This window comes from Ochotona curzoniae, unplaced genomic scaffold (assembly GCF_017591425.1).
Source record: "Ochotona curzoniae isolate NIBS_2020 unplaced genomic scaffold, NIBS_Ocur_1.0 contig_1031, whole genome shotgun sequence".
NCBI lineage: Eukaryota > Metazoa > Chordata > Mammalia > Lagomorpha > Ochotonidae > Ochotona > Ochotona curzoniae.
Genome location: NW_024464927.1, coordinates 208,368 through 222,086, shown reverse-complemented (window position 1 = coordinate 222,086; position 13,719 = coordinate 208,368). Strand labels below are relative to the sequence as shown.

General features: G+C 53.1%; 2 protein-coding genes across 2 annotated transcripts in view; both read left to right on the top strand.

The window, feature by feature from the left end:
- The window catches only part of LOC121164484 (MRN complex-interacting protein-like), an 813,414-nt gene that overhangs the window by 630,629 nt on the left and 169,066 nt on the right, over window positions 1–13,719 (top strand). The gene's annotated exons all lie outside the window — the stretch shown is intronic.
- Window positions 1–13,719, top strand: part of LOC121164323 (A disintegrin and metalloproteinase with thrombospondin motifs 2-like) — a 180,963-nt gene that overhangs the window by 128,416 nt on the left and 38,828 nt on the right. The gene's annotated exons all lie outside the window — the stretch shown is intronic.

The window sequence follows — 13,719 nt, the reverse complement described above, 5'->3', positions numbered from 1 at the left end:
TTTAGCCATTCCTGTTTCAATGGGCATTTGGGTTGTTTCCATGTTTTCACTATTGTGGATTATGCTGCTGTAAATATAGGTTGCATATCCTTTTTTCATATACAGATTTCACTTCATTTGAATATATTTCCAAGAGTTGGGTATATATTCCATGCCTTGCCCCAGCTCTTACCTCCTGCCATTTGACTTAGAGACCTTTTTCCCAGCTGTATGTGGATTTGGGTCTGGACCCAGGGGGACAATGGCTTGGGATGCTGAGAAGGGCAGGCCTGGGCAGTGGCCAGCAGGGACTGCACTTAGCCTGGATCCCCTTCATCCCCAGGGTAGAGGGCAGGTGTGTGACATAACAGCCCATTTCTCAGGTAGGAGCCCAGTCCCCTAGGGTCAGCCACAGCGGTGATTGCCACAAGACCCTTCTCCTGGCAGAAGACTAGTATCCAGGCACATTGGTCCTGCAAGAAGCAGCTGTGAGGACTGCCAGGCCCAGCCTCCTGTGCAGCTGTGACCAGGACAGCGAGCTGCAGAGCCCTCTGTCCCTGCTAGTGTGACCAGGACAGCGAGGTGTGGGGCCTTCTGTCCCCATGGGCGTGACCCAGCCAGGACAGTGGCCTGTGGAGTACTCTGTCCCAGCAGGCTGGTCTGTCCCAGTGACCCTGCCCTTCTTCTCAGCTCTTGCAGCCCCAGCCAGGCTCCTCTGGCATCTTAGGAACACTTAGGCCTTTGGTGGGCCTAGTTACAACCCTTGGTGAATATTTTTTATATCAAATTATTTGTATTTGAAAGGCAATTACAAAGAGAAGGAGAGATAGAGAGGTAAAGAAGAGAGAGAGAAATCTTGCATCTGCTGGCTCACTCCCAGAACAAGGACAATAGCCAGAGCTGGGCTGGTATGAAACTGACACGGGACAACCAGAGTCCTGTGGTCCAACACTGCAGGTCAGGTGCTTCTGGGGGCGTGCTCCCTGTGCATGGTGAGCAGCATCAGGGTTCGTCCATCTGGATGGAGTCCTCTCCTCAGGTGGCAGACATGCTGCAGAGCTAACTTTGGGAAATGCCAGCGTAGGGGCTGTCGAGGGCAGCCGTGTTGGTGTGGCTGTGGGAACTCAAGAGGAAATTAATAGTGGCAAAGGGCAGACAGCACTGTCATCGTTCTGGGTCCAGAAGACCCCCAAGAATGAGTACACAGCTTGTCCAGCCAACAGAGGAATACAGTGAGCCAGCCAGGTGCCCCCAAGCCACGCGGTCACAGGGGTGTGTCCAGAGAACTGCACCATTGCGCACCTCTGTTGGGTGGCCAGCACAGCATGTCCCTAACACTAGACAGAGGCCCGTCGCTGGGACATGGAGCCTGCCGGACCACCGTACCCTGAATGGCTCCTAAGCGATAGCTGTGTCCTGGTGCAGGCAATGGCCCAATGAAATACTTGCATGTAAGACCTGGCAAGCCCTGGTTTTAGGGAGAAACACGTGTCCCGGACGGTGATCAGCAGAATTGTGAAGTACCTGGAGTGATCCTAATAAGACAAACATGGGGCCTTATAGGAAGAAAATTGCACTTTGCTCCTGATGGGAGAAAAAGTGGAAATAAGTGAAATGATATAGCTATTCCTCATAAGGAGACTGGGTGTAATAGAGATGTTGATTTTTTCCCAGATTAAAAATTGGAAATTTGATAAAGTGACTCCAAGGTTTATTTAGAAATATGAACCATCAAGAATGGCTGGGAAATTTTTGAAAACCAAGCAAATGAAGAAATTTAGTTCAAATGTCATAAAGTGAAGATAATTGGAATAAGATTATATTTGCATAGGAATTAGCATACATTTCACTTGAATTAAATAGATAACTGAAAACAGCCCCCACAGATAACCTAGTATGGGGTAAATGTAAATGGAGGGGGTATACATAATATAAATAAATGTGATAAATACAGATCTAATAAATAATAAAGTATCACATATAATCCAGTGAAACATCCAACCACACAAATATAGACCCAAGATATTGAACATCAGGGGATTCCTAGGCACAAATCCAAGACAAGGAAGTGTGAAGGAAAAGAAAGATGTATTTGCAGACCTAAGGTATAAAACTTGAGGGGCCAGCACTGTGGTGTAGTAAGCTAAGCCTCTGCCTTTGCCACCGGCATCTCAGCAACAAGACAGCTGGGTGCACGTTCTTCCACATGCAAACACCAGAAACAGGCCACCGTGTGCACCAGTCAGGCTCTGGTCAAAGAGCTGGTGATCCATACCCTTGTGGTGCAGTGTTAGGCTCCAACCCACCGCCTCTTCCAAGCATGATGCATGGCCCCCAGGGAATGGTCACCATAGAAAGCCCGGCTTGTTGTTTGTTTGAAAAATGAGATATAAGTTTACAATGTGATCTCAATTTCATGCACAAATATTTACACAGGACAAACTGGAAAAAATACAGGAAATGTTCACTGCCTTTGTCATGGGCAGGGTAGTGAATCTCCAGTTTCTTCTTGTGCTTTACTGGATTTTCTTAGGAAGATCAAACCTGTTCTTATGTAAGGGGAGCAATGTGTTCATGAAAGCTTAGTTTATTTTTTTTAAAAAATAATCATTTAAAGTGAAAGGACCCACCTAGTGCTGGAGGAGGGGGCTCTGGTGGTGGGGAAGGGCGGGAAGGGCCTGGGGCCCCTTCTTGGGTGCAGCCTACTCTTCCGAGGACAGTATGGGGACACATACAGGCGTGTCTGGCTCCCACCACCAACACCTCAGACTCTCATGTCCATGGTGGGCAGTGGGGCAACTTCAGTAAGGTCAGAGGCCTGTCCAGGACAACACAGGGATGTCACAGGTTGAAGATGCCTGTTGGCTTTCGGCTCCTGACCCTGCCCATTGTTCCTGAGAGGAGTGGAGATAGGACAGTTTTAGGGTGTCAGGGGCTACAAAGCCCAAACCACCGAGCACCCAAATGCAGTACCCTCACCCTACCTTCACAGCCACAGCATGTTGCCCATCCTTCTGCTTGTCCCTGAGCATGCAGCCAGGACTGCTGGCTTCCTGTGGCTACCCCAGAATGTTCTGGAACCTTGTAGATCTTTGCTCTTTCTCAGCATGTCACCCTCCATAACCTGCCCATCTTTTTTCTGCTCCCCCTGCCTCCTAGATGAACTCTGATCAGATCCAGCCAGGCCCCACGGGAGCAGGGAGGAGGGATCATTGAATCCCTGTGTGTGATGAGTGCTGGGATCCCCCATTCATTAGCTAGGTGTTGGCCGTGGGGCTGTCCCAGGGCCAGCCTGCTGCCCTGTCTTTCAGTGAGTGATTCTCAAGTTCCTTAAGGTGGGTACCGTGGAAGGCCAGGAGGGAAGCAGCAGAGCTTGCAGTGCACAGCACGGGCCGCCAGGCCTGCAGGCTGCTATGGAGACATGGGCCAAAGGAGGGGCCTCAGCTGAGGGCAGGGGTCCAGCACGCAGCAACAGGAGCCAGCGGGGCTCCTGGGTACCCACAGGAGGGTAGAGCTTGGGAACCTTCCCTGCCCTACCCCACTGGACACCCCCTCAATGCTGAGTGCACCACTGGGCGTCTTTATCTCTTGTTTCTCATTTTCACACCCCAATTTCTAAGCTATCAGACATTAATACTTCACCTCTAACCTATATTTAAAAGGAGTTCTTAAGGCCACTGGTGCCATAATAAAGCTAGTTAAGCCTCCACCTGTGGTGCTGGTATCCTCCCCGCCCCCCGTGGGTGCCGATTCAACCTCCCCTTCCCCCTGCCCCCCGGCTGCTCCACTTCCCATCCTGCTCCCTGCTGATGACCTGGGAAAGCGAACGATGGCCCAAGTTCTTAGGCTCCCCATAGGAAACCCAGAAGATCTGACTGTTGCAACCATTTGGGGAGTCAGCCAGCGGATGAAAGATTCTCATTCTCTCTCTCCATTACCCCCTCTAACTCTTGTTTTTCAAATAAATAAATCTTTAAGAAGAAAAAAAAGGGCAACTATGACAAAAAAATCTTTTTCAAATTTGAGGGTGAAAGAGGCAAAGTGAACGTTCACCTGCCGAATGCCTCCCAAAATACCTACACTGGGTGGAACTGGCCCAGTCTGAAGGTTCTCATATCTGCACTTGTATCCTTGTGTACCACAGCTTGTGACTGCCCTCTGCCCAGAGCTGGGGGCTCAGGTTACTGTGCTAGCTGTGTGTCATGCAGGCTTCAGGCCACGTCTCTCTCCTGGGAGTCCCCCAAAGCATCCCCGAAGAGATTCAGGTCTCCCAAGTCACAGGCATGAGCTTGGAGAGGCTGGAGTACTCCTTGTCAGAGCAGTGAAGATGATTCCAGCAGAACAGAACTTTACAGAGAATGGCAGGCAGGCAGGTGGCTTCCTAGGAGGGCCTAAGGGCCAAGGGGCACAGCATCCATGCTCAGGGGCGGTGGGTCCTGCTGGTGCTGCTGGACTGGGGGCGAAGCCCAAGCTTCCCAGCACAGAGCCTGGTTCGAGGAAGGAGGATTTCGGGGGTCCAAGGCCCCCGTGTCTGCAGAAATTGCAGTCTGAGAACTCAGGTGGCTGCAGCCAGGAGGGCCTGGGCTGTGTGGCTCCAGGTCAGGTGCTCCCAGGGCCCCTTGGATCACTGAGACAGGGACCAGAATAGAGCCAGCTCCCTGGCCCTGCCCCCTCAGGCTCCAGTGTGGGATAAAATTGGCAGCACTTATGTGAGTGACATGGTGTTTGTCTTCCAGCGCATGAGAAGCCTCTGAGTTATCTCAAGTTTTTCCTAAAACAACATTTTTCTCCATTACCAAATAGCACAGGCCAAGAGATGATCTTATTTTCTGCACCGTACAGTGAGCCTGGGAGGCAAGCGTCCATGGCTGGCGGGGTTGCCTAGCAACTGCTGTTTCAATTGATTGTTTGAGAAGACAACCAGAGCTCTCATTTTAAATATTTTCCCAGGACAGGGAAAGCAGTGCATGTGGACGTGGGAGACTTGGGGCCAGTCGGAGAGGGGAGAGGAGGTGTCTTACTGTCCAGGGGAAGGACTGAGGATCCTGGGTCCCAGGCCCCTGCTCACTCCAGGGTAGGGGACATAGTATGGAGAGGAGGGTCAGGGAGTCAGGGGGTCAGGGGGTCTGGCCACATCCCTGAGAAGGGCACCAGGAGGCTCTGGGTTCCCAACTACCAATGTGGCCTGAGAGCCGGCCAGGTCATCCTTGGTTTGGCTCCCAATGCAGACCTCCTGGGCCCAGGGAGTGCTGGGGCCCAATGCTGCTCTGGCACGGCTATCATGAAAAACACTGCCATCAAGATGTCAGCTGTGAGGTCTGTTCCCCATAGCCATTGCCTTCTGTGTCCTCCCAGGGCATGCAGGTGGGTGGGCTTCCTCTGGCCTTACCATATGTATTGGGGGGTGGGCAGCCCTTAAGACCTTGGTGTTGGAAATTGGGCTCTGGCACCTGTGCCCAGCCCGGCTCCTGGCTTCCCGCAGGATTCACTGGCAGGATCCTGGAGTGGCAGCCTGGCTCACCTCCAGAAGGGTCTCCCAGGTATCTTGGTGGAACGTGGAAGTAAGGTGCCTTCACCAGGTAGGAATCTTCCCTGATGCTTGCCACGCTCCTGAAGGCCAGTCAGGAGGAGGTGGGAGCTGTCTGCATGGCCACGAATACCTGCCAAGGCAGGTGATAGGACGCTGTGCATTGGGCTAGGAGGCTGGGGCCAGGAACTCAACCTGGCCTCATGGTTGCTCATGCAGCATCCTTGAGTGATGTGGCACTGCGGAACCTTGGTATCCCCAACGCACAGGGGAACTAGGGGCAGCAGGAAGGAAGGCGTGCAGGTGGCCATCTGCCACAGCTGGTGGCCATCTGCCAGCTGTCTGGGCCTTGGCCTGTGCGCAGCCTTTACAGTGCTTCTCAAAACAGTCCAGCTTCCCCCTCCTAGGCTGCTGTCAGCTGTCAGGGTGGGGCATAAAAGGAGACACTGGCCACATCCCCCTCCCTACTGTTACAGCCTGTTCTTATAGTTGTCCTGCTCTGTGTTAGGTAATGCTGGTTTTTGTTTGTTTGTTTTTTAATTTTTTTAAAACAAAGATTATTCATTTGAAAGGCAAAGCAATAGGGCTGGGTGGTGCAGGCAGGGAGAGAAAGAGATCTCCCATCTGTTTGTTCACTCTCAATTGCCAGGACTTGGCCAGGTGGAAGCCAGCTGCCAGGAGCTCCCATCCTGGTCTCTCACGAGTGTGGCAGAGGCCCACGCACCTGGGTCAGAGCCTCTGCTGTCACCCAGGGGCCTTCGCCAGGAACTGGATTAGAAACAGAATAGCCAGAATCCTAACTTACAGGAAATAAAATAATATGGGGATTTCTCAGAGACTTAGTGGGAAAATGAATTGAAAGGGGATGTGTAGAACTTGACCTTGTGGTGCAGCAGGTTAAACCACAAGTGACGCTAGCATCCCATCTTGGCATGGGTTCCTGTCCCAGCTGACTCACTTCCAACTCCTTGCTACTGTGCCTGGAAAAGCAGCAGCCAGTGGCCCAAGTCCTTGGGTCCCTGCATCAGATAGAAAATCTAGAAGAGGCTCCTGGCTTTTGGCTTCTACCTGGTCCAGCCCTGGCCATTTGGGGAGTGAACCAGTAGAAAACAACTCTCTGTCTCTTCTCCCTCTTCATGTTTTTCTGCCTTTTAAATAAATAAATCTCAACAAGAAGAGAGAGGAGTCTGGTTGGGGGCAGAAAATGTTGAAATCCACACATAGTTTCCATGTGATACACACTTCCCATGACCTCCTTGAAGATTCCTCTGTGCATGGATTTCAAAGTGTTCTGCAACAAATTGACCTTACATTCCACTCCTGTGAAAGAACCTTTGGAAGTGCCCTGACTTCTACTAGGTCTGATGCTCTGCTGGGTTTCGGGGGTCTCCTGCAGGGGTCTTGGAAGGAGAAGCTTCTGGGGTCATAAATGTCATCCCTCCTCCCAGAGGGCAGCCGCCTGCCCAAGATGGCACGATGGAGGAGCTGCTTTGTTGCACCTGCCTCCCCACCCCTCACCTCCTCCTGCCCTGCCCCGATGTGCCTCCCACCCCAAGCCCTCCTCGGGCACATTTGACCTCTCAGGGGGTGCTGCTGGCTGGCTTCCAGCACCTGGAGACCAAGGAGGTTGCTCCCCAGCCCAGAGAATGGCCTGCCCCCATGTCAGCAGTGCTGAGCCCGAGAGGAGGCTCTCTGTGGTAATCAGGTGCCGTTCTGTTCCTGCCTGAGTGAAGGCTGGCCTGACATGGGAGCCACATTCTGAGCCAGGGACATCCCGAGAGCTGTCGGTGGGATCAGGGTCATCTGTGTCTTCATCACCATCACATGGCATGCAGGGGACAGCCACATGCTCTAGGCTCAGCACTGGGCTGTGCCCAGTTTTCAGATGAGTTGTGCAGGATATAGAGCTCACTTTTGCAGGAATACAGAGCAGATGAACACCTTGGACCAGACCTCCAATGACAGGGCCCTGTTACTGCCCAGGTGAGCCTCATCTGTCACCTGCCATGACCCTGGTTCAGCAGGAGTGTGGCGTGGGGGACTCACGGACAACCAGCCAACCAGGGCTGGCTGCCATTCTGGGGATTCCTTGCCTCAGGCTGCCCATTGGAACTGGCTCGTGAAGAATGAGGTCCTGGAGCACAGGTGTCCCGTGGCAGCTGCAAATCCAGCCCCAGGATTGGGATGTGTCTGGCCAAGTCATGCTGCCAGTGGTGTCATTTTTGTGCAGACAGCACCACCTGGTGGCTTTGTGGAGCTCCGTCCTCCCTGATGCTGTGTAGTTCCAGGGGATTCATCTGCCCAGCTGTGCGGCTCTGGGTGAGTTATTGCAGTGGCCTCAGTAGTCACGAATCTTCTTCTCAAAAGTTGGATGCTTGCAGCCCCTGGAGCCTCTGGTGACTGTAGAGTTGAAAGAAGGCATGCACTCGCAACACCAGAGCCCATGGATGGCACATGGAGTTAGCAACTGCCACTCCTGGAGTTAGTTCCTTTCCCTAGAGACCCACTCCTCCATCCCCCTGCTACCTGCTGGGCCCTAAACCTTGTACATCTTTTTCCCTGCCTGGCTGCAGAATGTGCATCTATTTATTTCTTCATTCATTCATTTCTTCTGTGAGCAGGCACAGACAGTGGTGGCTTCATTCGCTACTGCAGCCTCTATGCCCTGAGGGATTGCTCACTGTTTGTGGGGTGGATGGATGAAGAGGGGCTAAAATGAATGCAAGGGTGGAGCAGGCCTGAGAGACAGACCCAGGCCCAAATTGCCCCTTTACTCTTCAGGAGGTAATAGTTCAGCCAATTGAGAGAAGCCAGCAAGGAGGAAAGCCCTGTCGACCTTGGTGCACCGTGTGGCCAGGGGACCTCACCCAGAATATGGGAGTGAGGGTGCAAGTCAAGCCAGGACCACTGGGGCCTTAAAGCTAGACAGGAACCACTTTGCCACCTGGGCCCACTGGAGTCACTCTAGCCCTGATTCCTGCCAGCTCTGCAGAGAGTTCTGTGGAGTCTCTCCCGACCCAAAAGCAAGGGGTCAGTGACTCTAAGGGGAGTGGATTGGGAGCCCCAAACAGCCTTGTAGCCAGTCTTGGGCTGAGCAGGCAGTGAGCAGTGACCACCAGCTAGGCCCCTGGTACGGTTAACAAGGACCCCCTGAGGGAGGCCCTCCTACACCTGGCAGGAACCTGGGCTCCAAGCAAGCCTGGCAGTAGAGCCAGGAAATGAGAGATGTGACTTCCAGACAAGAGTTTTGGGTGGCAGAGTCACTGGGGTACCAGCGAAGTCCACATTGGTGCAGAGCAGGAAGAGGGAACAAACCTGTGTCCCTGGGCCCCCCTTGGAGGGCCCCACAAAGCCTGCTGGGAAGCTGGCTGTTCTTGTGACCCCAGACACAGTGGGTGTGGCAGAGAAGGCGACGGGGGGAGGGTCAGTCCACAGGGATGCTCCTGCACTGCAGGCTGCTGGGCCCTCTGGAGTCGCCATGCTAGGGCTGGGTTCTGGGAGCTTCTACTGTGTTCATGTCTGTCCCACCCCAACCCCAGGACTTAGAGATCCTCAGGCACTCAGGAAATGGATCCCAGAGTGTGGAGCCGCCTACCTCCCACTGTTTACTGGATGGCGGGTGCCCAAGGCTCCCTCCGGGAAAGGGCTACTGGACTGTGACACCTGGAGTGGCTTGGGGCTCACCCCTGACCACCCCCTCTGCCCCAAGTCAGCGAAGCTGAGAGCAGGTGGACTCCACAGGCACACACTGCTGAAGTCAAGTGGGCAGCCTGGAGTCAGATGCCCTTGGGGCAGGGATGGCTGCTGGCCCAATGCGCCAGCCCAGCAGGCACCTCTCACAGGCTGCCACTTCAGAAGGCAGGCGTGATGAGAGCAAGGCGACACTTCTCTCACGTGCTGGATTTGCTTTCCAAGGATGCAATCATGCGTGGTCAACTGAAGGCTGGAAACAGGGGATGGGAAATTGCAAACAAACTCTGCGCCGCTCTGCCGGGTGGTGGCATCTCACAGTAGCTGTGTGTTGCCTCTCCCAGGTCACAAAGCAGCCTTCTGACAGCGTGTCCTGGCTGAGTGCTAGCCACCCTTAGCCACTCAGGAGCCGCCTGCACCAGCTCAGATGTTGTTGTACCCTGTGCTTACCCTCCAGTTATCACTGTCTTACTTAACAGTGGCCCTAAAGAGCAAGAGCATGAGAGCGACAAAGAGATAGCTCAGAGGTGGCAGAGAGAAGCCGACAAGCTCTACATGAAAAGGGGAAGTCATCACAGACACATAGGGAGAGGAAAACGTATTATGAGGGTACTGCAGAACACTGGTGAGGGACCAACCTTTGACTGGTGAGAAGATTGCCAATGAAGACTCCCACAGCTTACATCAGAGTGCCAGGGTGCAAGTTCTGGCTCCAGTTTCCTGCTGATGCACATGCCAGAAGGCAGCAGGTGCCACCTCATGTGGCTAGGCCCTGCCACCCACATGGAGACCTGGACTGTGCTCCAGGCTCCGGGCCAGCCCAGCCCCAGCAGTAGCCAACATTTGGTGAATGAACCAGCAGATGGGGTGCTCATTTTGCATACACTCTTACCTCTCTAAGTGAAATTCTAAAGAAATAGAAAATGGAATTAAGGTTTTTTTCTTCTCTGGTGCTTTTCCTGTCCACAACCAGACAGACCTCCATTATATGCCCCAGCTGTCCCGAGGTGACTCGCCCTGGTCTGCTGTCCCTGGGAGGACCTTGGCATCCCGAGCAAGCACACAGCCAGCATCAGCAGCTCCCCAGAATTGGGAGGAGCAACGGGATGCAGGGCAGGCCCAACGCAAGAGGCAGAAAAAGATCATCCAGTGTCAGGTCTTAGGAACCAGGCCGCCCTAGGCCTTGGGACAGTGAACCTGGACTGATGACCTCTGAGGGTTGTGCCCTAAGAAGCGGCAGAGCTGCCCAAAGCAAAGCTGCCAGCCTCTTGCCAAGCTAAGATCTGTATAGCAAAGACGACCCCATCACAGTGGCCCCTAGGTGCTATGGCTCCAACGCCACCCTTACCGATCACCCACCCTCGTCCTGCACCTTCTCCACAGTAATGCTGCCACCCATCACTGCTCTATCAGAACAACTCTCAATTCTGGCCCCACTCAACTCCGCTTGAAAGCCAGAGTTACAGAGAGAGAAAGAGAGAGCGCTTTTTCTTCACTGGTTGGTCCTTTAAATGGCCCCAAGAGACAGCTCTGGGTCAGGTTGAAGCAAAGAGCTTTCTCTAGGTCTCCCCCATGGGTGCTGGTGCCTAAGCACTTGGGTCATCCTCTGTTGGTTCTCTTGGTGCCATTAGCAGGAAGCTAGGTCATAAGTGGAGCAGCTGGGACATTTACCGCCTTCCATATGGGATCACACACCATGGGAGGTAATTTTACCCACTATGCCATGACACTGGCAGCAAAAGCAACATTTCTAATGAGGGACTTGAACATTGTAGATTGTTGTATCTGCAGGGGTTTCTGGAACCTGTACCCCGTGGCACTGTAAGGCTGTAGCAAACAGCTAAAACACAGCTTCGAGGAGGATGGAGGATACAGCCAGGGGTCAGGGCCAGCTGTGGATTTTGTTCTGTCCACAGAGTAAATTTTGGTCAGAGCCAACATTTGCTGTTGAGTAGGATTGTTAGTATAGACCCAGAGTTAACGGCTGGCTGGACCTGCCCTTTGTGGTTGCTGATGGGTTGTTGCTGGCCCTGTTTTGCAGTTTCCTGTGAGGTAACCTTGGTCTCCAGGGAGGAGGTGCTAGGAGACATGTAGGAGGCAGGGAGCCTCATCTGAGCTATGCAGAACAGACTTACCACTGTACAGAATGATGGTAGACACTGACAGCGTCCATGGCTTGCTACAGCCCTCACTGCTGCCTGCTGCTGCCCTTCCTTATCCCACGGGGAGGACTCCTCAGGGCCCTGCCAGCACACCTGGGCAGGTATAGGGCTTCCATCTCCTCACATCCAGCCTGCAACTTCTTCCCAGGTCCACAGGAAGCTCATCCACAGTGGATGAAGCTTCTGCTTGGCCCTAGCCTGCTGGCATCACCTCCCCTTGTGCCTGGCTCTGCCTTTGGCTGCATCCCCTGCCTGTTGGGCCTGATGTTGGAGTGTGTAGCCAGAGTTGTCCTTTCTTGGAGTGGGACATCAAAGCTGGTCCCTTGGCTGGTGATCCCTGGTCTCCACAAAGGAGGAAGTACATGGCTCTGCTCTCATATCTGCAAGGAATAACAACAGAACTCACAACCACCTCTTGTCACAAGAGAGATTTCTAAAAATATTTAGTATATTTATTTGAAAGGTAGAGTTACAAAGAGAGAGAGAGAGAAATCCTCAGTTCGCTGGCTCCCTGCCCAAATGGTTGCAGTGACTGAGGCTGGGCCAAACCAAACGCAGGCCTGGAATTTCATCTGGGTTTCCAATGTGGGTGATTGCCAGGGGCCCAAGTACTTAGACCATCTTCCACTGCTTTCCCCACACATTAGCAGGGAGCTGGATCAGAAGTGGAGCTGTTGGGTCTTGAGCTCCACTATAGGATGCCAACATTTACAAGTCATGCATTAACACATTGTACCCCCATGCCAGTCACAGGAACTTCTTGAATGAGACCCGTCTCATTCAAGTCTCAGGCAGTCTTTAAGGCAGTCTTGGTAGCCCTACTTTTGGGAGCTTGTGGCCTGGAAGGCTCCCCATCCCTGGGTTTGAACCAATTGAGATTAGGTTACAAAATTGTGGCTTTTGTCTTGAATGTGAGACCTCTCACTGTCTCCCTGGTCTATTGTGTTGGGAAGCAGATGGCCGCATGGGACAGTCCCACTTGCCTGACCTGGCGAGGAGCCCTGGGTCCTGCTCATGGCCATATGTGTAAGTCTGAATGCTGACCTGTGTCCCGCAGCAGCGGCATGCTGGGCAGGCTTCAGGCTTGGCTGGATGCAGGTACTTGGGTGAGGATTAAGGGAATGAATTTCCCTCTGACCTGGGCACTGCCAGTGTCTGACCTGACTGCTGCTATGGCTCAGATGTGGTTGTTGCCCGAGACTTTGGGTGTTGGGAGTCTGAGGAGGTGGTGATGGCCCTTGTGGCAAGGTTCTTGGCGATGGTCCACGGGAGAGATTCAGTCGATTGTCATGGTTGCTGCCAGTTCTCACAAGAGGCCAGAGGGGTGTTAGAAACAGGGCAGGCCTGGCCCTCCCTTGCTCTGGAGTCTATTTCAAGATGTGACTTACCTGCCTCACTCTCCTGTCCCGCCCCCATCGTGTACAGATGAAACTATTTTCAGTTTGCACCTGGCTGAATCTGCAGATGTGGAGGGCAGATTTTGCTTTGTGCTGATATAAGAGCAGACTTTTTTAAAAAAAAATGGGTGAGGGACCAGTGTGGTGGCCTAGCGGCTAAAGTTCTCACCTTAAACGCACCAGAATCCCATATGGGTGCCATTTCTAATCCTGGTAGCCCTACTTCCCATTCAGCTCCCTGCTTGTGGCCTGGGAAAGCAGTCAAGGATGGGCCAAAGCCTTGGGACCCTGCACTCACGTGAGAGACCCAGAAGGAACTCCAGGCTCCTGGCTTTGGGTCAGCATAGCTCTAGCTCTTATGGTCACTTGGGGAGTGAATCATCGGATGGAAGATCTTCTCCTCTGTCTCTCCTCCTCTCTGTATATCTGACTTTGCAATAAAAATAAGTAAAACTTGAAAAAAAAATAGATGAGCAAATGGAGTTAAAAGATGCTGGGGCAGATGTCTGGCCTAGTGATTAAGATACCTACATCCCATATCAGGGCACCTAGGTTGGTTTCCTGCGTCTGGCTCCCAGCTACAGCTTCCTCCCATTGAGGACCCGGGGAATTAGCACAGCACAGCTCCCCTGCTCGTGTCGGAGACCCAGCTGGCGTCCCTGCTGCTGCCATTTGGGGAGTGAACAAGCTGATTGGGGACAGGCGATAAGAGCAGAAATCAAAATACCTGGGATGGAGAAGCACCTCCTCCCTTCTGAGACAGCCTGGCATGTGCTCTAGAGAGTGTTTCAGACAGTGGACAGAGGAAGAGTTGGGTTTCTGGCATCCTGGTTCTTAGTTCAGTTTCTCCCTGTCTGTACGCCCCGAAACAAGCTACTTGTCTGAGCCTCGGCTGCCTGTCTCTCACGTAAGTGCGAGCTGAATGAGAGTGTGGGCCAGTGCTCCACTGTGCAGGGCAGGTGCA